The 22,474-nt window shown below is 34.1% G+C and overlaps 2 protein-coding genes and 1 long non-coding RNA gene across 3 annotated transcripts in view; 1 reads left to right on the top strand and 2 right to left on the bottom strand.

Annotated features, from left to right (window-relative positions):
• Window positions 1-22,474, bottom strand: part of LOC127879036 (uncharacterized) — a 465,202-nt gene that overhangs the window by 80,672 nt on the left and 362,056 nt on the right. The gene's annotated exons all lie outside the window — the stretch shown is intronic.
• LOC127879042 (uncharacterized) overlaps window positions 1-22,474 on the bottom strand; it is a 484,339-nt gene that overhangs the window by 282,032 nt on the left and 179,833 nt on the right. The window lies entirely within an intron of this gene.
• Window positions 1,840-15,751, top strand: LOC127879052 (uncharacterized). The gene is made up of 4 exons (XR_008048898.1): window positions 1,840-2,050; window positions 2,784-2,832; window positions 4,248-4,322; window positions 15,421-15,751. It is a non-coding gene; the product is annotated as an uncharacterized LOC127879052 (long non-coding RNA).

The following is a 22,474-nucleotide window of genomic DNA, read 5'->3' as shown; positions in this document are numbered from 1 at the left end:
TATGCGTATTTGACGCCGAATATCGCGTCCCGTAAAACCCTGTTTAAGTACACCATTCCCATTGTTGCGAGGAACGGCTATATGGCCTTAAATGTAATAAAGAGTGTTCCCATGCCAGTGTCAATCGACAACTAGTAGGCTTTTCCCATGCCAGAAAAGTGAGCTGATCAAGAGGCTTAACATGCCACAACAGAAGCGAAAGTAGGCATTTTTTAATTTAAATTGATGACAATTACTATAAAGCATACATTGAACGTAAGGATTTGATCATAAAGATGATATCAATGACACTAGATATTTGACATATTATGGGAAATCTATGTTAAAAAGTCATTAAAGTGAAATGTCTGCACGTTTGTTCCACCATCCTCATGATCATTTCATCTTCGATAGAGTTTGTGATAAGTGTTTGGACATGCGGAATACTGTCAACCTCTACATGTAGCAGGATATATGCTTCAACTCATGGACCATCTTTTTTTATGTATGAATGTGTTTATGGGTTTTAATTTTAGATGTTCTTTGTTTACCTGTTTTGTGAATTTCCATCATCTATATTATTGTTTAAGAACAGAGAGTAAGAGAGGCAGCATTTGACACAGAGACGACCGATATGCATCTACACCGTGCTATTATTTATGTATGTATATTTAAAGAATTTTAGACGTGATGCTCTTTGAGGAATTATATGACAATTGAACCCCTTGATGATCCGCACCCAGAAGCTGAACCCCTAATGCTCAGATAGCCGTGCTAGCCAGCCAGATCACAATTTTAGCAGACGATGAGTATTGATTATGAGAATCAACGGTGTCGTTTTGTGCAGAAATCAATCTGTAAAAATAGAATGTTTACCTTTTACGATTTATGGAGGTTTCAGTAAATATCATGTTCGGTAAATTGTATATAGTTAATAAAACGCTCATTCTCATTTTTTTATGGCAATTTAATGTACTTTTGACCTTGTAACAAAGAGCTTTACAAAATCACGCTGTCGTCACCAACATGTAATGTCAGTAACACACCGGAAAAGCCCACTTTTAATGTTGTAAGAACTTAGGGTCCTACCCTTTCTTAAAAATAGTTGTATTGCTATGTATATTTTGTATTTTTTTTATTATTTTGGAAATAAAATATGTTTCTCAAGTCCCAAATTTAGATTGTGTAAATGTGAGCTATTTATGTCGATATGAAAGAGAAGCTTATTGAGGTTATGATACCTTATTATCTGGCAAGCAAGATTAAACTATAAAAATATATACAATCTTTTATTTTATAGGTGTGTGATAGATTACGGCTATTGTTTACGTAAACAATCGTTTACTATATTTTTAAGTTTTGACTAATTAACTTTGATACAGCCAGCATATTAAGCATACTGTGGTAAATAGTTAAGTGGTGTGTAACCCAGAACTATGAGGTGTAGTACATTTGATGACGAAAGCAAAACATTTGTGTAGTTGTTTTAGTTGTCTCTAGAAGTTCTCAGCATTAGGATCTCGTATCTTCAAGTATTCTGGTTAAGAACGGTGCGTCCAGCCTTCCAGCTTGGTATTAGTAGAAATGTAAGAACTTTAATACATTTGCCGCTTGTAACTCAAATGGCATGAATTTAATTAGTCTCTTCGTCTGCAAAAATATGAAAACAAGGTGACCTACGAGCAGTTTATCAAACGAGTTCAAAATATGTGGAATCAGTCAAACAAGTGCAAGTTTCTACCAATAAGTTATATTGGGACTTCCATTTTTATTGGCATGACCCCTGAAAATTATTTACTGAAGAGTCCTAGGGACCCTTAAATTTGACATGATTGTAAAACCCTGATTATTTATTTTAGATCCATCATTTTCCCAAAATTTTGACAGGATGGCCATGGAAAAGTAAGCCTCACAGACATGTCAAGGAGAAGGATCGCCAGTGGGATAAAGACTACCAAACCTACGAGGAATTGAAGGTTTCAGCTTGCCACCAGTGCATAGAGCAAGGAGGAAATGTTGAGGATGCCAAGCTATGGATGGGCTTTTTACACTTACAGTGGGGTACATTCAGGTAATTTTTTTCAATGCATTTGATTCACAGGTAAACAGTCAGAAATTGAATGGGTATAATATAAATCACATCGCGATCGTTCTTCTGTTTTGTTTCATAACTGTTCGGTGCTCTCTTAGAATATTATACATTCCTTAATCTTTGAAATATTTAGTTGTCACAATTATCTGCTCATTTTATACGGTGGATGTTAACACGAATGCAGTTGTTGACAAGTCTGGCCAGTTAAAATGCGAGTTTAGATTTCATTATTTGGAATTGTTTATGACGAAACTAAATGAAAAAATAACAAAAAGCGAGCTTGTAAGTTTTTGTTTTTTCGTTCAGCATAGTGAACTTACTATCATTCTTTTATTATAAGGTTTAATTTGTTTTAAAATCTGTATTTATCGAAAGCGTTCAATTTACAGTTCACATGTCATCATTAAATAATGCCGCATTATAGATGTCTACCGGGGGACAGTCAACTTGGTAACTAGGTGGCTCTTATTGACTGGGTAGAGCCTAAGTAGGAAAACACACACTTAAGTCAGGAAAATGACCCTCCTTATTACACATACACAAATGAATTAATTGTCTAATATTATACCATACCACAAAACACTATGATGTATACATTTGTCCTTCTTTATATATATGTCTGAATGTCAGTTTGATGTGCAAATATCTGTCTATTATCATGAAAACAATAATATTAGCCGTTGACCTTTTTTTGCTTATCCTTTCAATTCAGAGTGGAATGCGCATCAAGGAGACAAGCTATTCAGAAGATGCCATATGTGGTAAGTTAATTGTGTTTTGTTTGTTCCACTGTATATTAACATTTTCTATGATAAATCTAGGTTTCTGTAATCCCATGTATCTGTTGGTAACATGATTTTAAGCAGGGGCTTCTGATATCGAACCCAGGCTTGGACAACATTAAATTAAGCTAAGCACTATAAGATTATTTTTGTGTCCCCCACCACTATGGTGGGGGGCATATTGTTTTTGCCCTGTTTGTCTGTTGGCCTGTCTGTTTGCTCCAACTTTAACATTTTGCCATCACTTTTGCAATATTGAAGATAGCAACTTGATATTTGGCAGGAATGCGTATCTCATGGAGCTGCACATTTTGAGTGGTGAAAGGTCAAGGTCATCATTCAAGGTCAAATGTCAAATATATGGCTTCAAAGCGGCGCAAAAAGGGACATAGTGTTTCTAACAAACACATTTCATGTTTGCATTTAGGATATCCTGTACTTAAAATTTAAACTCTTCAAAACTTTGGTGAGAAGGTGGAAATTGCTTGTTTTATTATTGTTTATCACATGCTTTTCAATATGAAAACGCAAAAATGCTACACTCGTCAAAATGGACACTTCAATGCTCGGAAATTGCAAGTAATAATTTAGTTTGTCGGGTTCAATTCGAGACACTGGCCATTTTTGGTAAGCAGAAGTTTTTCAAGACAAATTGAATGTAAATTTGTTATAAAGGTTTTTTAGAAATAAACTTGTGCATACAATATTACCTTCTGAATATTAATTTTTTTTATAGAGAATCAGAATATAAGGTTAAGAATTATTTCATTTAAAAACAAATTCTCTTATCTAACTAAATGCAAGCTTTAACATACAGACATATTCTGAAAGATTATCTTACTATTTTTATGAACCCGAAGGAGAGCATATAGTGATCGCACTGTCAGTCTGTCTGTCACACTTTGCATATAAGTTTCGAAAAATAAAATGCTTAAAACTTCTTTGTCGCTTCAGATGTAAGATTCACATTTGGTATGCATGTGTATATGGACAAGGCATTTCCATACACACACAATTTTTGACCCCTTTGGCCTTGAACTTGGGGAACACGTTCAGGTTTTGAAATATGTGTTTAGGTTTCAAAAAATGCTCATAACTCATTATCGGGGGCATATGTCATCCTATGGAGGCAAATATTGTTGTCAATGTTTCAACAGACTTTGCAAACAAATACCGTTAGAGCTATCCAGGTTTGCTATTTGCTAAAAAGAAATACGCCCGAGCTACCAAATAGTTTAACTTGTATTGCATATTTTCATTTTGTCATTTATGTCGCTGAGCTTATGCTTTCAAATAGGACCAATCACAAAATTAATGGGCATTGATTAAGTACAGTAAAGGATTAAATAAGTATAATCATGTGTAAAGCTTTATGTATTTTTATTGTTTCTTAGGCGAAATAGAAATGGACAATGCATCTGCTGAGGAACTGTTGGTTTGTTTGAAAAACTTTGAAGACATCATTAAAGGTAAATATGCTTTTTATCCCCCGCCAGAGGCGGAGGGATATTGTTTTGGCGTTGTCCGTCCGTCCTTCCGGCTGTCCGTCCGGCACTTTTGTGTCCAGAGCCATATCTTGGAAGTTCTTTGGTGGATTTCATTTAAACTTGGTATGAGTATATACATGCATAAAAGGATGATGCACGCCAAATGGCATTGTACACCATCTGTTAAAAACAGACTTATGGCCCTTTGTATCTTGAAAAAATGCTTTTTAGTGTCCGGAGCCATATCTTGGAAGTTTTTTGGCGGATTTCATTGAAACTTGGTATGAGTATATATATGCATAAGAGGATGATGCACGCCAAATGGCATTGTACGCCATCTGTTAAAAACAGACTTATGGCCCTTTGTATCTTGAAAAAATGCTTTTTACTATAGGCACTTTTGTGTCCGGAGCCATATCTTGGAAGTGCTTTGGCGGATTTCATTTAAACTTGGTATGAGTTGTGAAGGCTTAAGAACCTTCCTTTGTCTTAGTTTTGTGTTATTGTCCTCCGTCCGTCCATCTATCATGATGTTCATCTGTCCAATTTGCACCCATCCTCAAACGAAGCATATGTTGCGGGGGATACCTTGGGCCTTTCAGGCCCTCTTGTTAATCAAATTATCATGGGTATATTGTTGTTGGCGTGTCTGTCTGTTATTTTATGTGTATGTCTGTTATTGTATTTGCTTGTATCAAAAATTTAACCTTGCTCATAATTTTAAACAGGCAAGGAGGAATTCAAACTGGACAAAATAATGATAGATATAGCATTGCTTGTTGTGAGCAATCTTTTCATGTCTCCCAGTCTATACTGGGGGACATATTGTTTTTGCCCTGTCTGTTTGTTGGTTTGCATCGAACTTAAACTTTTGCAATATTGAACATAAGAACCATAACCCTGCACTTTCTCGTTTAAGAGTTATTGCCCTTTTGTTTTTTGTGTATGTTGTAACTTCTTAGGGCAATATCTCAGAAACTATATAAGATTTCAACATTAAACTTCTTAAGTGTAAAGCTATCAATGAAATGAAATGCCATGCATAAGAACCATAACCCTACACTTGAACAAGAAACTTCATGTGTGTATAGATCTCGCTGAGGAAAAGTGCAAAGTGCAAGATCCATAACTGTAAACTTTCCTAGTTTAGAGTAATTGCCCTTTATGTTTACGATTTTCAGGACTATTTCTCAGAAACTTTATTAGATTTCAACATAAAACATAATAGGTGTATAGATCTCTACTAGTGAGAAAAGGTACAGTCCTTCAAATGCACTTTTCTATTAGTTCTGCACCCGTCAATAAACAATATTTATCCGGCGGCGGATATCAATTCAACGAATTTGCTTGTTTATGGTAATTTCTAATATTTCATGCTAAAGAAAAGAAATTGAGTTAAAAGTTGAAAATTCTCCTAAAACAGTTCATGTATTTAAATTTCTTATCCAGCAAAAACAAAATTTATTCACAATTTAAATTGTCCTCTGCCATTTGGTAAAAGTCTTTCACCTCACCCTTATACACACGTTTTGTAAAATCAGATGACTGATTCTAACATTCCAGGTACAACAAATTAGAAATTAAATGCTTAGCGTGGTGGCTGTGACCTTCAAGACCCTGTAAATCGACCCCAAAAAACTTTATCCAAGGAACATCTTTGTGAAGTGTCATTCAAATAGATTTAGTGCTATGCATGGTGGATGTGACCTACATGACCTTGTAAATCGACCCAAAAAAACTTTTATCCACAGAATATCTGAGTGAAGTGTCATTCAAATAGAATTAGTGCTAATCATGGTGTATGTGACCTTCATGACCTTGAAAACGGACTCGGTACAAAGCAGAAGTAATCCAAGGATATACAAACTAAGCGAAATGGATGGAAAGGACTCAAATAAACATTTAAAATGGCAGGGAGCCATATATTTCTTGGTTTAAGGTGCACCTTGAAACCTATTGGTGGCATCTTTTACTGGAGAAATGTGTCTTACCTGTAAAAAAATCATATAAGGACGAGCATAATTATGCTTGATAATCATGATAAATATCAACAGTTTCTGAAAATCATGAAGGAAAAAAGGATTAACATTTTGGAAGTAAAGGATGTTTGGAAATTTCAGAAAGAAATGTATTGTATTTTTTGGAGATTTATGGACAGAAAGGAATGAGGGAAAGCCACATATTTTTGGTTATAGGGTACTGATTTATTTTAATTGTTGGTAGCTTTAACTGGAGAAATGTGGTTTATCTCTTACATCATCATGAAAGAATGGAAAAGCTGTCTATCAAACAAAGGAGATAGCTCTAGTAAGGGGTGTGGAGTATTTCATATAACTTTCTGAATTTAAATCAAAACAACTTGTTGTGTTTTCTCCTTAGAATTGTATAAATGTGCTATTTAAATGAGTACCAACAACCTTGAGTTTAGTGAACAATTATCAAATCATTAATTTGTAAGTAATGCATTACAAAGGAAGGATGAGAAGGATTGATCAATTACATAGGAAAGACAAAGGAAGGATTATTTTTATGGAAAACAAAGGATGACCTTTGGAAGGACCACTTACATTCATCTGGATGGAAGCACATGATAGGAACATTTTGGATGGCTGGATTGAAAACAAATTGACTTTGGATGGCTGGATTGAAAACAAATTGAAATATTTTGTAAGTCTTTGGTGCCATGGATGTCTTGCGTCTTTAATTTTGCGTCATCAACAGCAGTCAGACAGAAAGTAAGGAGGAAAGGGAGGTTTTTTTTTTATAATCATTAAATCATGTCACTAGATCTAGAACTACAAGGAAATTTGTATTTTTCAACTCTTATGTTGTTTTTTTTTTAGTTTCTTGAATTCAAAGAGGATGCGAACATTAATTAAAAGTCAAAATATATTCAGTATAAATTGCTTTGGGTAGAAATCATAGTGGGATAACGAAGAATTACTCAGTTTGAGGAATGATTCCTTTTCCCACATTAACTGTTAAAATCTTGTTATTGTTTGGTAAAGGGTTTAGGAAAAATTAATACATGTAAATAGTTTGAAAAACTATCATTCTTAATTATTACATGTTTTTTCTTTTCTTAAAATGATTGCAAATTCTACAAAATTGGTTATAAAGTAAGATCTTAGCAGATGTAAATGTTCATAATTTTTATAGATCCTATGTTGTTAAATCTCATATTGATTTTGTATCGAAAACATTTTGATAAGATTTAATGATAAAGTTTACATAGGATATACCATTTTAGCCTCTTGTTCATGTTCTTGCTCCCTCCTCCCCCCCCCCTCTCTCTCTCTCTCTCTCTCTCTCTCTCTCTCTCTCTCTCTCTCTCTCTCTCTCTCTCTCTCTCTTCTCCCTCCCTCCCTCCCCCTCTCTCTCTCTTTTCCAATCACAGTTGTCCCTTACAGTCTTGTGGGCTATGGCCTTAGCTCTCAACCTAACTTATAATACTGTATTTCAACATCCAATCATATTGCAAGAATCATAGTGTCAAACTATGTTTCAAACTATGATTTGACCAATGAGAACTCTCCTTTTATCCAGCTGATTCCATTCACATTACTATTCCGCCATCTTGAAATCAGCTTGCTGGTCATAATCACGAAATTGTCATCTTTGTAAAACATTATTTACACATTTGCTAATTATAATTATTTAGTTAATTATATTGTGAATTCAACACAGTCTATATAGGTAAGTGAGTTTGAGCTGCATTTCTGCATTAGATTTGCGATATTTACTCAACTTGGACTCGTTATTTTTCTGTCAATTATTTTCAATAAATGCGTTTTCAATACATTAATCCATGTGGTATGTTAAGAATATGAAAGCATTAGGTCAAAGGTTTCCTTAGTTTACTTAATTTTGTATAGATTGTTTAGCATTATAGTGGTTGTTGTCCTGTTTTAAAACCACTTCCGCCTAAACGTAAACAATAGCAAAGCCATTCAATTATTGCTGATGAAAAAAAACAACATGTTTAATGCATGCACATTTATACTCGCATAGGTAATCATGTCCAATAGTTACATTTATATATATATTGATTGTATTTCGTCATTGATCCGTTATGATGCCAGACAGTAATTGTTTTTTATATTGTGTTTCACTGTTCCTTTTCATGGTGAAGATGCATATTGGTGGGCTCTCTGACACAATGCTGCCTCCAGGTTTTTTTTTTGCCCGATTTTATGGCCGAAATTCGGCTATGTTCCCAATCCCAAAAAGTATACTTTTTTCCCAAAATGTGGCAAAAAATTCCCAATTTCCAAAAAAAAAAAAAATTTTTTTTTTTTTTTTTTTTAGAAAGAAGTGTCTTATGCGTATTTTATCTCAATTTTGATTCAATTACATCTAACAAAGTATTTTATGATTTTGTTCTTTTAATTTTAATGATTATAAAGTGTTATATCAAATTTAGTATTTCCCTAATTAGTGGACTTTTCGTGTGGAAAAAAGGCTAATTTTCCCAATTTCATGAAAATGCCGATAAAATTCCCAATTCCAATGCCATGGGCTATCTTCCCAAAAAGTGGGAAAAAAACCCTGGCCTCTCTGATAAGTTTTAATAAATTTATTTCATGATAAATGTATTCATTTAATCATTGGGATGCTTAAAGCAGGGTTTAACATTCATGTCAAATTTTAGGGGTCCCTAGGACCCTAGTTAATAATTTTTAGGTGTCCTGTCAATACAAATGGGGGTCCCAATATAACTTGAGTTACAAGCAGTGAAAATATGCTAAATATGCTGGCTGTGTCAAAGTCAATAAGTTAAAAGTATAGTAATAGATTATTAGCGTAAACAATAGCCGAGATTTAACACACACCTATAAAAGTAAAGATAGTATTTATTTTTTATAGTTTAATCTTGCTTGCCAGATAATAAGCTATCGTAATCTCAGTAAGCTTTTCTTTCATTGTGACATAAATAGCTCACATTTAAGGAATGTAATCTCAATTCATGACTTTGCACCTATAAACAGCAGGTGCTTAATAACTCAATTGGTCGATAAATCATCAAGCGAGACAACTCGTACATCCTTCTAGAAAATTGCTTACTGCAGATGTCTTTCAGAGCGTCTTGATATTACAAGAACGAATACGTCAAAATGAGTGTGCGTCCCATGGGACGCAAATTAACAAATATGACGGGTCCACTCCTGACTGGCATTTTATGCGTATTTGACGCCGAATATCGCGTCCCGTAAAACCCTGTTTAAGTACACCATTCCCATTGTTGCGAGGAACGGCTATATGGCCTTAAATGTAATAAAGAGTGTTCCCATGCCAGTGTCAATCGACAACTAGTAGGCTTTTCCCATGCCAGAAAAGTGAGCTGATCAAGAGGCTTAACATGCCACAACAGAAGCGAAAGTAGGCATTTTTTAATTTAAATTGATGACAATTACTATAAAGCATACATTGAACGTAAGGATTTGATCATAAAGATGATATCAATGACACTAGATATTTGACATATTATGGGAAATCTATGTTAAAAAGTCATTAAAGTGAAATGTCTGCACGTTTGTTCCACCATCCTCATGATCATTTCATCTTCGATAGAGTTTGTGATAAGTGTTTGGACATGCGGAATACTGTCAACCTCTACATGTAGCAGGATATATGCTTCAACTCATGGACCATCTTTTTTTATGTATGAATGTGTTTATGGGTTTTAATTTTAGATGTTCTTTGTTTACCTGTTTTGTGAATTTCCATCATCTATATTATTGTTTAAGAACAGAGAGTAAGAGAGGCAGCATTTGACACAGAGACGACCGATATGCATCTACACCGTGCTATTATTTATGTATGTATATTTAAAGAATTTTAGACGTGATGCTCTTTGAGGAATTATATGACAATTGAACCCCTTGATGATCCGCACCCAGAAGCTGAACCCCTAATGCTCAGATAGCCGTGCTAGCCAGCCAGATCACAATTTTAGCAGACGATGAGTATTGATTATGAGAATCAACGGTGTCGTTTTGTGCAGAAATCAATCTGTAAAAATAGAATGTTTACCTTTTACGATTTATGGAGGTTTCAGTAAATATCATGTTCGGTAAATTGTATATAGTTAATAAAACGCTCATTCTCATTTTTTTATGGCAATTTAATGTACTTTTGACCTTGTAACAAAGAGCTTTACAAAATCACGCTGTCGTCACCAACATGTAATGTCAGTAACACACCGGAAAAGCCCACTTTTAATGTTGTAAGAACTTAGGGTCCTACCCTTTCTTAAAAATAGTTGTATTGCTATGTATATTTTGTATTTTTTTTATTATTTTGGAAATAAAATATGTTTCTCAAGTCCCAAATTTAGATTGTGTAAATGTGAGCTATTTATGTCGATATGAAAGAGAAGCTTATTGAGGTTATGATACCTATTATCTGGCAAGCAAGATTAAACTATAAAAATATATACAATCTTTTATTTTATAGGTGTGTGATAGATTACGGCTATTGTTTACGTAAACAATCGTTTACTATATTTTTAAGTTTTGACTAATTAACTTTGATACAGCCAGCATATTAAGCATACTGTGGTAAATAGTTAAGTGGTGTGTAACCCAGAACTATGAGGTGTAGTACATTTGATGACGAAAGCAAAACATTTGTGTAGTTGTTTTAGTTGTCTCTAGAAGTTCTCAGCATTAGGATCTCGTATCTTCAAGTATTCTGGTTAAGAACGGTGCGTCCAGCCTTCCAGCTTGGTATTAGTAGAAATGTAAGAACTTTAATACATTTGCCGCTTGTAACTCAAATGGCATGAATTTAATTAGTCTCTTCGTCTGCAAAAATATGAAAACAAGGTGACCTACGAGCAGTTTATCAAACGAGTTCAAAATATGTGGAATCAGTCAAACAAGTGCAAGTTTCTACCAATAAGTTATATTGGGACTTCCATTTTTATTGGCATGACCCCTGAAAATTATTTACTGAAGAGTCCTAGGGACCCTTAAATTTGACATGATTGTAAAACCCTGATTATTTATTTTAGATCCATCATTTTCCCAAAATTTTGACAGGATGGCCATGGAAAAGTAAGCCTCACAGACATGTCAAGGAGAAGAATCGCCAGTGGGATAAAGACTACCAAACCTACGAGGAATTGAAGGTTTCAGCTTGCCACCAGTGCATAGAGCAAGGAGGAAATGTTGAGGATGCCAAGCTATGGATGGGCTTTTTACACTTACAGTGGGGTACATTCAGGTAATTTTTTTCAATGCATTTGATTCACAGGTAAACAGTCAGAAATTGAATGGGTATAATATAAATCACATCGCGATCGTTCTTCTGTTTTGTTTCATAACTGTTCGGTGCTCTCTTAGAATATTATACATTCCTTAATCTTTGAAATATTTAGTTGTCACAATTATCTGCTCATTTTATACGGTGGATGTTAACACGAATGCAGTTGTTGACAAGTCTGGCCAGTTAAAATGCGAGTTTAGATTTCATTATTTGGAATTGTTTATGACGAAACTAAATGAAAAAATAACAAAAAGCGAGCTTGTAAGTTTTTGTTTTTTCGTTCAGCATAGTGAACTTACTATCATTCTTTTATTATAAGGTTTAATTTGTTTTAAAATCTGTATTTATCGAAAGCGTTCAATTTACAGTTCACATGTCATCATTAAATAATGCCGCATTATAGATGTCTACCGGGGGACAGTCAACTTGGTAACTAGGTGGCTCTTATTGACTGGGTAGAGCCTAAGTAGGAAAACACACACTTAAGTCAGGAAAATGACCCTCCTTATTACACATACACAAATGAATTAACTGTCTAATATTATACCATACCACAAAACACTATGATGTATACATTTGTCCTTCTTTATATATATGTCTGAATGTCAGTTTGATGTGCAAATATCTGTCTATTATCATGAAAACAATAATATTAGCCGTTGACCTTTTTTTGCTTATCCTTTCAATTCAGAGTGGAATGCGCATCAAGGAGACAAGCTATTCAGAAGATGCCATATGTGGTAAGTTAATTGTGTTTTGTTTGTTCCACTGTATATTAACATTTTCTATGATAAATCTAGGTTTCTGTAATCCCATGTATCTGTTGGTAACATGATTTTAAGCAGGGGCTTCTGATATCGAACCCAGGCTTGGACAACATTAAATTAAGCTAAGCACTATAAGATTATTTTTGTGTCCCCCACCACTATGGTGGGGGGCATATTGTTTTTGCCCTGTTTGTCTGTTGGCCTGTCTGTTTGCTCCAACTTTAACATTTTGCCATCACTTTTGCAATATTGAAGATAGCAACTTGATATTTGGCAGGAATGCGTATCTCATGGAGCTGCACATTTTGAGTGGTGAAAGGTCAAGGTCATCATTCAAGGTCAAATGTCAAATATATGGCTTCAAAGCGGCGCAAAAAGGGACATAGTGTTTCTAACAAACACATTTCATGTTTGCATTTAGGATATCCTGTACTTAAAATTTAAACTCTTCAAAACTTTGGTGAGAAGGTGGAAATTGCTTGTTTTATTATTGTTTATCACATGCTTTTCAATATGAAAACGCAAAAATGCTACACTCGTCAAAATGGACACTTCAATGCTCGGAAATTGCAAGTAATAATTTAGTTTGTCGGGTTCAATTCGAGACACTGGCCATTTTTGGTAAGCAGAAGTTTTTCAAGACAAATTGAATGTAAATTTGTTATAAAGGTTTTTTAGAAATAAACTTGTGCATACAATATTACCTTCTGAATATTATTTTTTTTTATAGAGAATCAGAATATAAGGTTAAGAATTATTTCATTTAAAAACAAATTCTCTTATCTAACTAAATGCAAGCTTTAACATACAGACATATTCTGACAGATTATCTTACTATTTTTATGAACCCGAAGGAGAGCATATAGTGATCGCACTGTCAGTCTGTCTGTCACACTTTGCATATAAGTTTCGAAAAATAAAATGCTTAAAACTTCTTTGTCGCTTCAGATGTAAGATTCACATTTGGTATGCATGTGTATATGGACAAGGCATTTCCATACACACACAATTTTTGACCCCTTTGGCCTTGAACTTAGGGAACACGTTCAGGTTTTGAAATATGTGTTTAGGTTTCAAAAAATGCTCATAACTCATTATCGGGGGCATATGTCATCCTATGGAGGCAAATATTGTTGTCAATGTTTCAACAGACTTTGCAAACAAATACCGTTAGAGCTATCCAGGTTTGCTATTTGCTAAAAAGAAATACGCCCGAGCTACCAAATAGTTTAACTTGTATTGCATATTTTCATTTTGTCATTTATGTCGCTGAGCTTATGCTTTCAAATAGGACCAATCACAAAATTAATGGGCATTGATTAAGTACAGTAAAGGATTAAATAAGTATAATCATGTGTAAAGCTTTATGTATTTTTATTGTTTCTTAGGCGAAATAGAAATGGACAATGCATCTGCTGAGGAACTGTTGGTTTGTTTGAAAAACTTTGAAGACATCATTAAAGGTAAATATGCTTTTTATCCCCCGCCAGAGGCGGAGGGATATTGTTTTGGCGTTGTCCGTCCGTCCTTCCGGCTGTCCGTCCGGCACTTTTGTGTCCAGAGCCATATCTTGGAAGTTCTTTGGTGGATTTCATTTAAACTTGGTATGAGTATATACATGCATAAAAGGATGATGCACGCCAAATGGCATTGTACACCATCTGTTAAAAACAGACTTATGGCCCTTTGTATCTTGAAAAAATGCTTTTTAGTGTCCGGAGCCATATCTTGGAAGTTTTTTGGCGGATTTCATTGAAACTTGGTATGAGTATATATATGCATAAGAGGATGATGCACGCCAAATGGCATTGTACGCCATCTGTTAAAAACAGACTTATGGCCCTTTGTATCTTGAAAAAATGCTTTTTACTATAGGCACTTTTGTGTCCGGAGCCATATCTTGGAAGTGCTTTGGCGGATTTCATTTAAACTTGGTATGAGTTGTGAAGGCTTAAGAACCTTCCTTTGTCTTAGTTTTGTGTTATTGTCCTCCGTCCGTCCATCTATCATGATGTTCATCTGTCCAATTTGCACCCATCCTCAAACGAAGCATATGTTGCGGGGGATACCTTGGGCCTTTCAGGCCCTCTTGTTAATCAAATTATCATGGGTATATTGTTGTTGGCGTGTCTGTCTGTTATTTTATGTGTATGTCTGTTATTGTATTTGCTTGTATCAAAAATTTAACCTTGCTCATAATTTTAAACAGGCAAGGAGGAATTCAAACTGGACAAAATAATGATAGATATAGCATTGCTTGTTGTGAGCAATCTTTTCATGTCTCCCAGTCTATACTGGGGGACATATTGTTTTTGCCCTGTCTGTTTGTTGGTTTGCATCGAACTTAAACTTTTGCAATATTGAACATAAGAACCATAACCCTGCACTTTCTCGTTTAAGAGTTATTGCCCTTTTGTTTTTTGTGTATGTTGTAACTTCTTAGGGCAATATCTCAGAAACTATATAAGATTTCAACATTAAACTTCTTAAGTGTAAAGCTATCAATGAAATGAAATGCCATGCATAAGAACCATAACCCTACACTTGAACAAGAAACTTCATGTGTGTATAGATCTCGCTGAGGAAAAGTGCAAAGTGCAAGATCCATAACTGTAAACTTTCCTAGTTTAGAGTAATTGCCCTTTATGTTTACGATTTTCAGGACTATTTCTCAGAAACTTTATTAGATTTCAACATAAAACATAATAGGTGTATAGATCTCTACTAGTGAGAAAAGGTACAGTCCTTCAAATGCACTTTTCTATTAGTTCTGCACCCGTCAATAAACAATATTTATCCGGCGGCGGATATCAATTCAACGAATTTGCTTGTTTATGGTAATTTCTAATATTTCATGCTAAAGAAAAGAAATTGAGTTAAAAGTTGAAAATTCTCCTAAAACAGTTCATGTATTTAAATTTCTTATCCAGCAAAAACAAAATTTATTCACAATTTAAATTGTCCTCTGCCATTTGGTAAAAGTCTTTCACCTCACCCTTATACACACGTTTTGTAAAATCAGATGACTGATTCTAACATTCCAGGTACAACAAATTAGAAATTAAGTGCTTAGCGTGGTGGCTGTGACCTTCAAGACCCTGTAAATCGACCCCAAAAAACTTTATCCAAGGAACATCTTTGTGAAGTGTCATTCAAATAGATTTAGTGCTATGCATGGTGGATGTGACCTACATGACCTTGTAAATCGACCCAAAAAAACTTTTATCCACAGAATATCTGAGTGAAGTGTCATTCAAATAGAATTAGTGCTAATCATGGTGTATGTGACCTTCATGACCTTGAAAACGGACTCGGTACAAAGCAGAAGTAATCCAAGGATATACAAACTAAGCGAAATGGATGGAAAGGACTCAAATAAACATTTAAAATGGCAGGGAGCCATATATTTCTTGGTTTAAGGTGCACCTTGAAACCTATTGGTGGCATCTTTTACTGGAGAAATTTGTCTTACCTGTAAAAAAATCATATAAGGACGAGCATAATTATGCTTGATAATCATGATAAATATCAACAGTTTCTGAAAATCATGAAGGAAAAAAGGATTAACATTTTGGAAGTAAAGGATGTTTGGAAATTTCAGAAAGAAATGTATTGTATTTTTTGGAGATTTATGGACAGAAAGGAATGAGGGAAAGCCACATATTTTTGGTTATAGGGTACTGATTTATTTTAATTGTTGGTAGCTTTAACTGGAGAAATGTGGTTTATCTCTTACATCATCATGAAAGAATGGAAAAGCTGTCTATCAAACAAAGGAGATAGCTCTAGTAAGGGGTGTGGAGTATTTCATATAACTTTCTGAATTTAAATCAAAACAACTTGTTGTGTTTTCTCCTTAGAATTGTATAAATGTGCTATTTAAATGAGTACCAACAACCTTGAGTTTAGTGAACAATTATCAAATCATTAATTTGTAAGTAATGCATTACAAAGGAAGGATGAGAAGGATTGATCAATTACATAGGAAAGACAAAGGAAGGATTATTTTTATGGAAAACAAAGGATGACCTTTGGAAGGACCACTTACATTCATCTGGATGGAAGCACATGATAGGAACATTTTGGATGGCTGGATTGAAAACAAATTGACTTTGGATGGCTGGATTGAAAACAAATTGAAATATTTTGTAAGTCTTTGGTGCCATGGATGTCTTGCGTCTTTAATTTTGCGTCATCAACAGCAGTCAGACAGAAAGTAAGGAGGAAAGGGAGGGTTTTTTTTATAATCATTAAATCATGTCACTAGATCTAGAACTACAAGGAAATTTGTATTTTTCAACTCTTATGTTGTTTTTTTTTAGTTTCATGAATTCAAAGAGGATGCGAACATTAATTAAAAGTCAAAATATATTCAGTATAAATTGCTTTGGGTAGAAATCATAGTGGGATAACGAAGAATTACTCAGTTTGAGGAATGATTCCTTTTCCCACATTAACTGTTAAAATCTTGTTATTGTTTGGTAAAGGGTTGAGGAAAAATTAATACATGTAAATAGTTTGAAAAACTATCATTCTTAATTATTACATGTTTTTTCTTTTCTTAAAATGATTGCAAATTCTACAAAATTGGTTATAAAGTAAGATCTTAGCAGATGTAAATGTTCATAATTTTTATAGATCCTATGTTGTTAAATCTCATATTGATTTTGTATCGAAAACATTTTGATAAGATTTAATGATAAAGTTTACATAGGATATACCATTTTAGCCTCTTGTTCATGTTCTTGCTCCCTCCTCCCCCCCCTCTCTCTCTCTCTCTCTCTCTCTCTCTCTCTCTCTCTCTCTCTCTCTCTCTCTCTCTCTCTCTCTCTCTCTCTCTCTCTTTCTCCCTCCCTCCCTCCCCCTCTCTCTCTCTTTTCCAATCACAGTTGTCCCTTACAGTCTTGTGGGCTATGGCCTTAGCTCAGTTGGGAGAGCGTTAGACTGAAGTTGTTTACGCAACAGTCATCTAAAGGCCCCCGGTTCAATCCCGGGTTCCGGCACGAACGGAACAGTTCGGCGGCTGACAATTTTTTTCAGTCAGGTTAATAAATTTAATAAAGCTTTAATTTATGTAGACATTTTAAAACTTAACTACAATTGGACATTTTTATTAAAATTAATGGATGCAACGTGGTGACAACGTTAATTAAAATTTCTTGCATCACTTAAATATCTTATAAAAAAATACACGTGTTTTTATATTAACAAATAAATGCAAACAACACATCTATTATCCATGTATTTTTATGGTTGTCTATTATAGGCCTATCCCTACCACATACAGAGCGCGAAGCGCGACACGTATTATTGATTGTAACAATGAGTTGCGACAAAGGAAGCAGCCGCTTATCAAGGAGGAGCAACCCGTTTCCATAGAGTCAAGCACTCCTTGGAGTTTTTTTTAAGAACCACATATAGAGCACGTATTACTATCCAGGTGGTATGGGCCCTTTAGCATTATCCGATCATTACGTCCATAGTTATCTTCCTTAGAATTTGAGAAATTTTGAAATCCTTGTTCGAAGTCCAAAATTTTCATCCGATTGTTCCCAAACTTTCATCAGTTTTTTTATCAATGAGGACCCAACCCAAACTCTATATGAGCAATATCGGACCATAAGTCCAGAATTATGTCTCTTTGATTTTAAAAATAAAAGTGAAAAACTGCTTGGTTAGGTGATTTTGTCAACATTTTTCATCAGATTCTTTCCAAACTTACAGTGTCTTCGTAACAATTTTACCTCATTTAAAATGAGAAACATCGGGACAATAAGTCCAGAATTTTTTCTATTAAATTTGACAAAACAAACAATTTCCACTTGTTTAAAAGATTTCACAACTTTCGTCTGAATCTTTCCAAAATTGTTAAGTATTTTGTATATCAGTATTACTCGAACCCTATTGGAAATGATGAACATCGGAGCAATAAATCTATTATGATCTTTTACTGAATTTAAAAGTATTGTGAAATGCAGCTTCTTTATATAATTTACAGTTTTCATTCAATGTTTTTTCAAACTTTTACAGTGTTTTCATATCAATGAGTACTCAATCCCTATCGTTATTGAGCAACGTAAGAATAAGTTCAGAATCATCTCCCCATTGTAGTTGCGAAAAATATGAAAGTACGCTTACAAGATAAAGCAGATGTTTTAAAACCTACACAGTTCTGTTCCATTAATGAAAACTGCACACGGATACCAGTAAAAAAGGAAACCAATGTAAATAAAATGAACTATGAAATAGTATGGGGTTACAACACAAAATCATAGATAATGGTTATTTGGGGGTTATAACACAACATCATAAATAACGGTTATTTGGGTGTTATAACACAAAATCATAGATAATGGTTATACCAGTATCTTTTTCTATTTTGTTTAAAATAATCGGCCAATATATTAATATTTACAGTTAAAAAAAATCGTTCCATGTAACTTTATTGAGTGCCTTTTGCACTGAAATTCCCGACACCCTTTGATGCTTTGCATCAATACTTATCTTGTAAACATTTTTAAATATAAACAATACTCATGACTGGGATATTTAAGATTAAAATGTGTCGCGTTAGAAAAGTCTCCAAGTGTACGTCCAATAACACAAACTGCTAGTGGTATCCATTTCGCAGATATACCTTTTATACCAAATATAGCATTTCACCCCCATATAGAAAATGAACACACTGTTTAGAACAACTTCCAAAAGGCTCACTCTGTAATTGCCATCTGTACCCCCGATACGCAGTTCTTCATTGACCTTAAATTTATCACAACGAAGACGCAAACAATTTCACCGAATACTTGAGCAATCAATTGTACTATGAATCTTATCACATAGACTTTTTTTTATCTCACTTTTATCTGCTTTCTGACGAAAAACAAAGCAATATCTCATGAATGAAATTGGCAATCGTAAAGTCAACATTATCCTTTAGAGCAACTGAGTTATTTACTCCCATTTGCACGCTTTGACAATAAGCTTAAGTCAGCATTTAAGTTTGAAAATCAAATAATAAAACACATATGATAGTTAGTTCGGAAGAAACAAACGTGAAACATAAAAATGTTGTTATGGATATCTTTAAGACTTGTATTCGTTTTATCATAAATAAATAAAAACGATTTATACCGACATAAGCGTTCAGTAACCTTTTAAATATTTAAGATGTATAAATTTTGTGGAATACATAACCATTAATTTGTTGGTTGAGTTCTATCAAACCCTTTTATGTGTAGGCGTATTTAAAAGAGCAAATGCATGCCATTATATAACATCTTATTTGTGATATTGAGCACTTTTTTAGTTTCGACGTAGTAGGATTAGCCGTTATGTAATTTGTCTCTATGATTTTGTTATGTTTTTAGTCTCTTAAGGTTTTAAACGAACTTTGGGAACACAGGTACCTTTCGCACTTCGTCCTTGACGTGCGATCAATCCTTCAGGATAATCGCGTCCATTTTTTGCCAATGTCCTTTTATCCATGTTGCAAAATGTGTCCATGTAAGTCAAAACTTCGGCTGCGTATGCGTGTCTTATTGCTTTATGAGTAGGGTATAACATAAAACATAAACAGTTTTATTGACATCGAACACACTAAAATAGGCGTGTCAGAGTTGTAAATATAAAGAGTTCTAAGAAGTATAATTGTTACCATTTGCAGCATACCACAATTATTGCACTTACAGTTGCAAATACAACATCAAAAATATGCGATAACGTTGCCACAATGTGCAGGAAGCCCAACGTAAAAATCGCATATTTAAGTGTTGCCTCACTGTGCATTTCCAAATAATATTATCACAGTCATCTTAAACGCAGTGGCATTGAAACCCATGCATAAACACCCAGAAGAAAGACCGCCAATGAACCCCCTCGGCAAGCAATATATATTTGTTATACAACTTTAACCAAGTGGTACATATATTGATCGTCCTTATGGGCTGCAAGAGTCCCTGGTCCAATATATGCTGAATAAGTTGAGTTTTCTTTTTCGCTATCCGGAAATAATATTTAAAACGAAGATATCGTTTTCAACATTGTAGTCTTTGTCGTTCGGTAGGACCTACCGTACTATATCTTCATTTAGTTTAAGTTTGGAGGTTTAATAATTGTTGTTATGCAAATGCCACAAGAGTTGCATAGCTGATAAGACCGAGTAAGCAAGAAAGACTGGGTTCATTTTCTTAGTGATTTTCTTATTGGTTTAATATTGCATGCATAACACCAATTAAGAGATTAATAGCTGGGTTGACAACGAAAATATATCTTTTTTTTATTGCATATAAATGCATTTTTAAGGTAGTCATGGTTTTTATTACTGGTAAATTTCTGTTTAATGTATCTGAATACAAAATATTAAAAAAACAACAAACAACCACCATTAAAAATAGGCTCATCCCACGTCCTTTAATGCAAATCTTGGGTTTCCACAGCAACAAAAGATAACTAATAAGGGACCGTATAGGGCGACTGCTTTGTCAATGTGATTTTAATACATCATCTAGTTTAAGAAGACAATGCTACTTGGTTGTCATGGGATTCATTTGATCAGTATTCTTTATGTTCTTTTCTTTTGGTATCGAAAGAAACAGAACAATATGCGAACTAATATGACTCTCGTGTTGCTCTAATTTATGGTTTCCTTAGAGTTGTGACCGCACCGCGTCAGTAATTATAAAAATAAGTGATTGCTTGTTGACAACATAATCCATTCATAATAAAAAATCCCTTAAAAGTGGCGTGGCGTGGTAGACTTAATTAAAAATAAAGGGGTTCACAAAACCACCATGAATTGTAACTATTTTCCTTTAAATATTATTAACATATTATAACAATACTAGGCTGTAGAATTGAAAGAAAGGGATAACCCCAAAGAACGACAAAAAAGTCACCTTTTATCCTCTTTCGCATACTGCAGAAAATATTGAACAGAACAAAACATATCCGAACAGACCATAACGCAACATTAAATAAAAGAACTGTGCAGAACTTTTGAATGTGATTTGTCCAATTACAATTATAAATACAAACAAATTATCAAAGCTGACAATAGTATTGTTCATCAATAGAGTCGAACAGTTTCAAATCTTTGATGGCTGAAACGAACGTTGCAATAAAACTATATTTTTGGAACCCTAAAACTGCCTTATTATGCATTCGTCATAATGTTAGGTTTGCATGTCAGTATGTAACATGCATATGTCATTTTCAGACGAATACACATAAAAATATGCATTCTGTTGTGCGAGATCGACATTATGTGACGTGTCTATGTCATAATGCCATGTGTCTATGTTATTTATAATTTGTAATCATTATACAATGTTTACATGTTATTATTTGACGTATGAGTCATTCTTCTCTCTTTGTCATTATTAACTGTGTGTATATCATCATGCAATTTACGTATTCCATTATGAGATGCGCATATAAGACTCTGTGAAGTGTTTATGTCCGCATGCAATTCGTTTATATTTGTATGTTATGTATGTTCGACATACTGTGATGTGTTGGTGGCATTTATTTTTCGTTTCTATGCAAACTGTCTCGTTTTGTCTTTAAAATGTTAGTAAATAATTATAGCAGTTAATAGCAGTGTGGTAATGAATAAAATATATTAAATCGTGTCTGGTGTTCAGTACCCTTTGTATCTTACTATGTGACTAATAGAATACTAGAGATACATCGAAACGTTAAATACATCATCAGGGGAGAAGCTATCGTCACTTCCAAATAGTCTTTTAATTAAGGCAAGGTACCAATATCATTTACACGGCTGGACGGTAACACATTAATACAAAATATTGCAAATGGGCGCAACAACTTGAGGGTTTAGATCAGTGTAAATGCATTCCTAACCTCACACCTAACTCGGAAATAATCAATTACCAGGGAAAGTGTTCCATTGACAACGTGGAAATTAACTGTACTTAAAAACATTTTTCATAGACTAGAGTTTACCAACAACGTTTTGTGTTTATGTATTTACAATTACAGGTCTACCACATTTATTTGCGTGTATTGGCTTATAATGTATATGGTAAGTGTTCTTTCCTTTGGTTGCTATAAAACGATATTGCTTGCACAGATGTATTG

Source organism: Dreissena polymorpha, chromosome 4 (genome assembly GCF_020536995.1).
Source record: "Dreissena polymorpha isolate Duluth1 chromosome 4, UMN_Dpol_1.0, whole genome shotgun sequence".
Classification (NCBI taxonomy): domain Eukaryota; kingdom Metazoa; phylum Mollusca; class Bivalvia; order Myida; family Dreissenidae; genus Dreissena; species Dreissena polymorpha.
The sequence above is the reverse complement of the archived record's forward strand: the minus strand, read 5'-3'. Positions and strand labels throughout refer to the sequence as shown.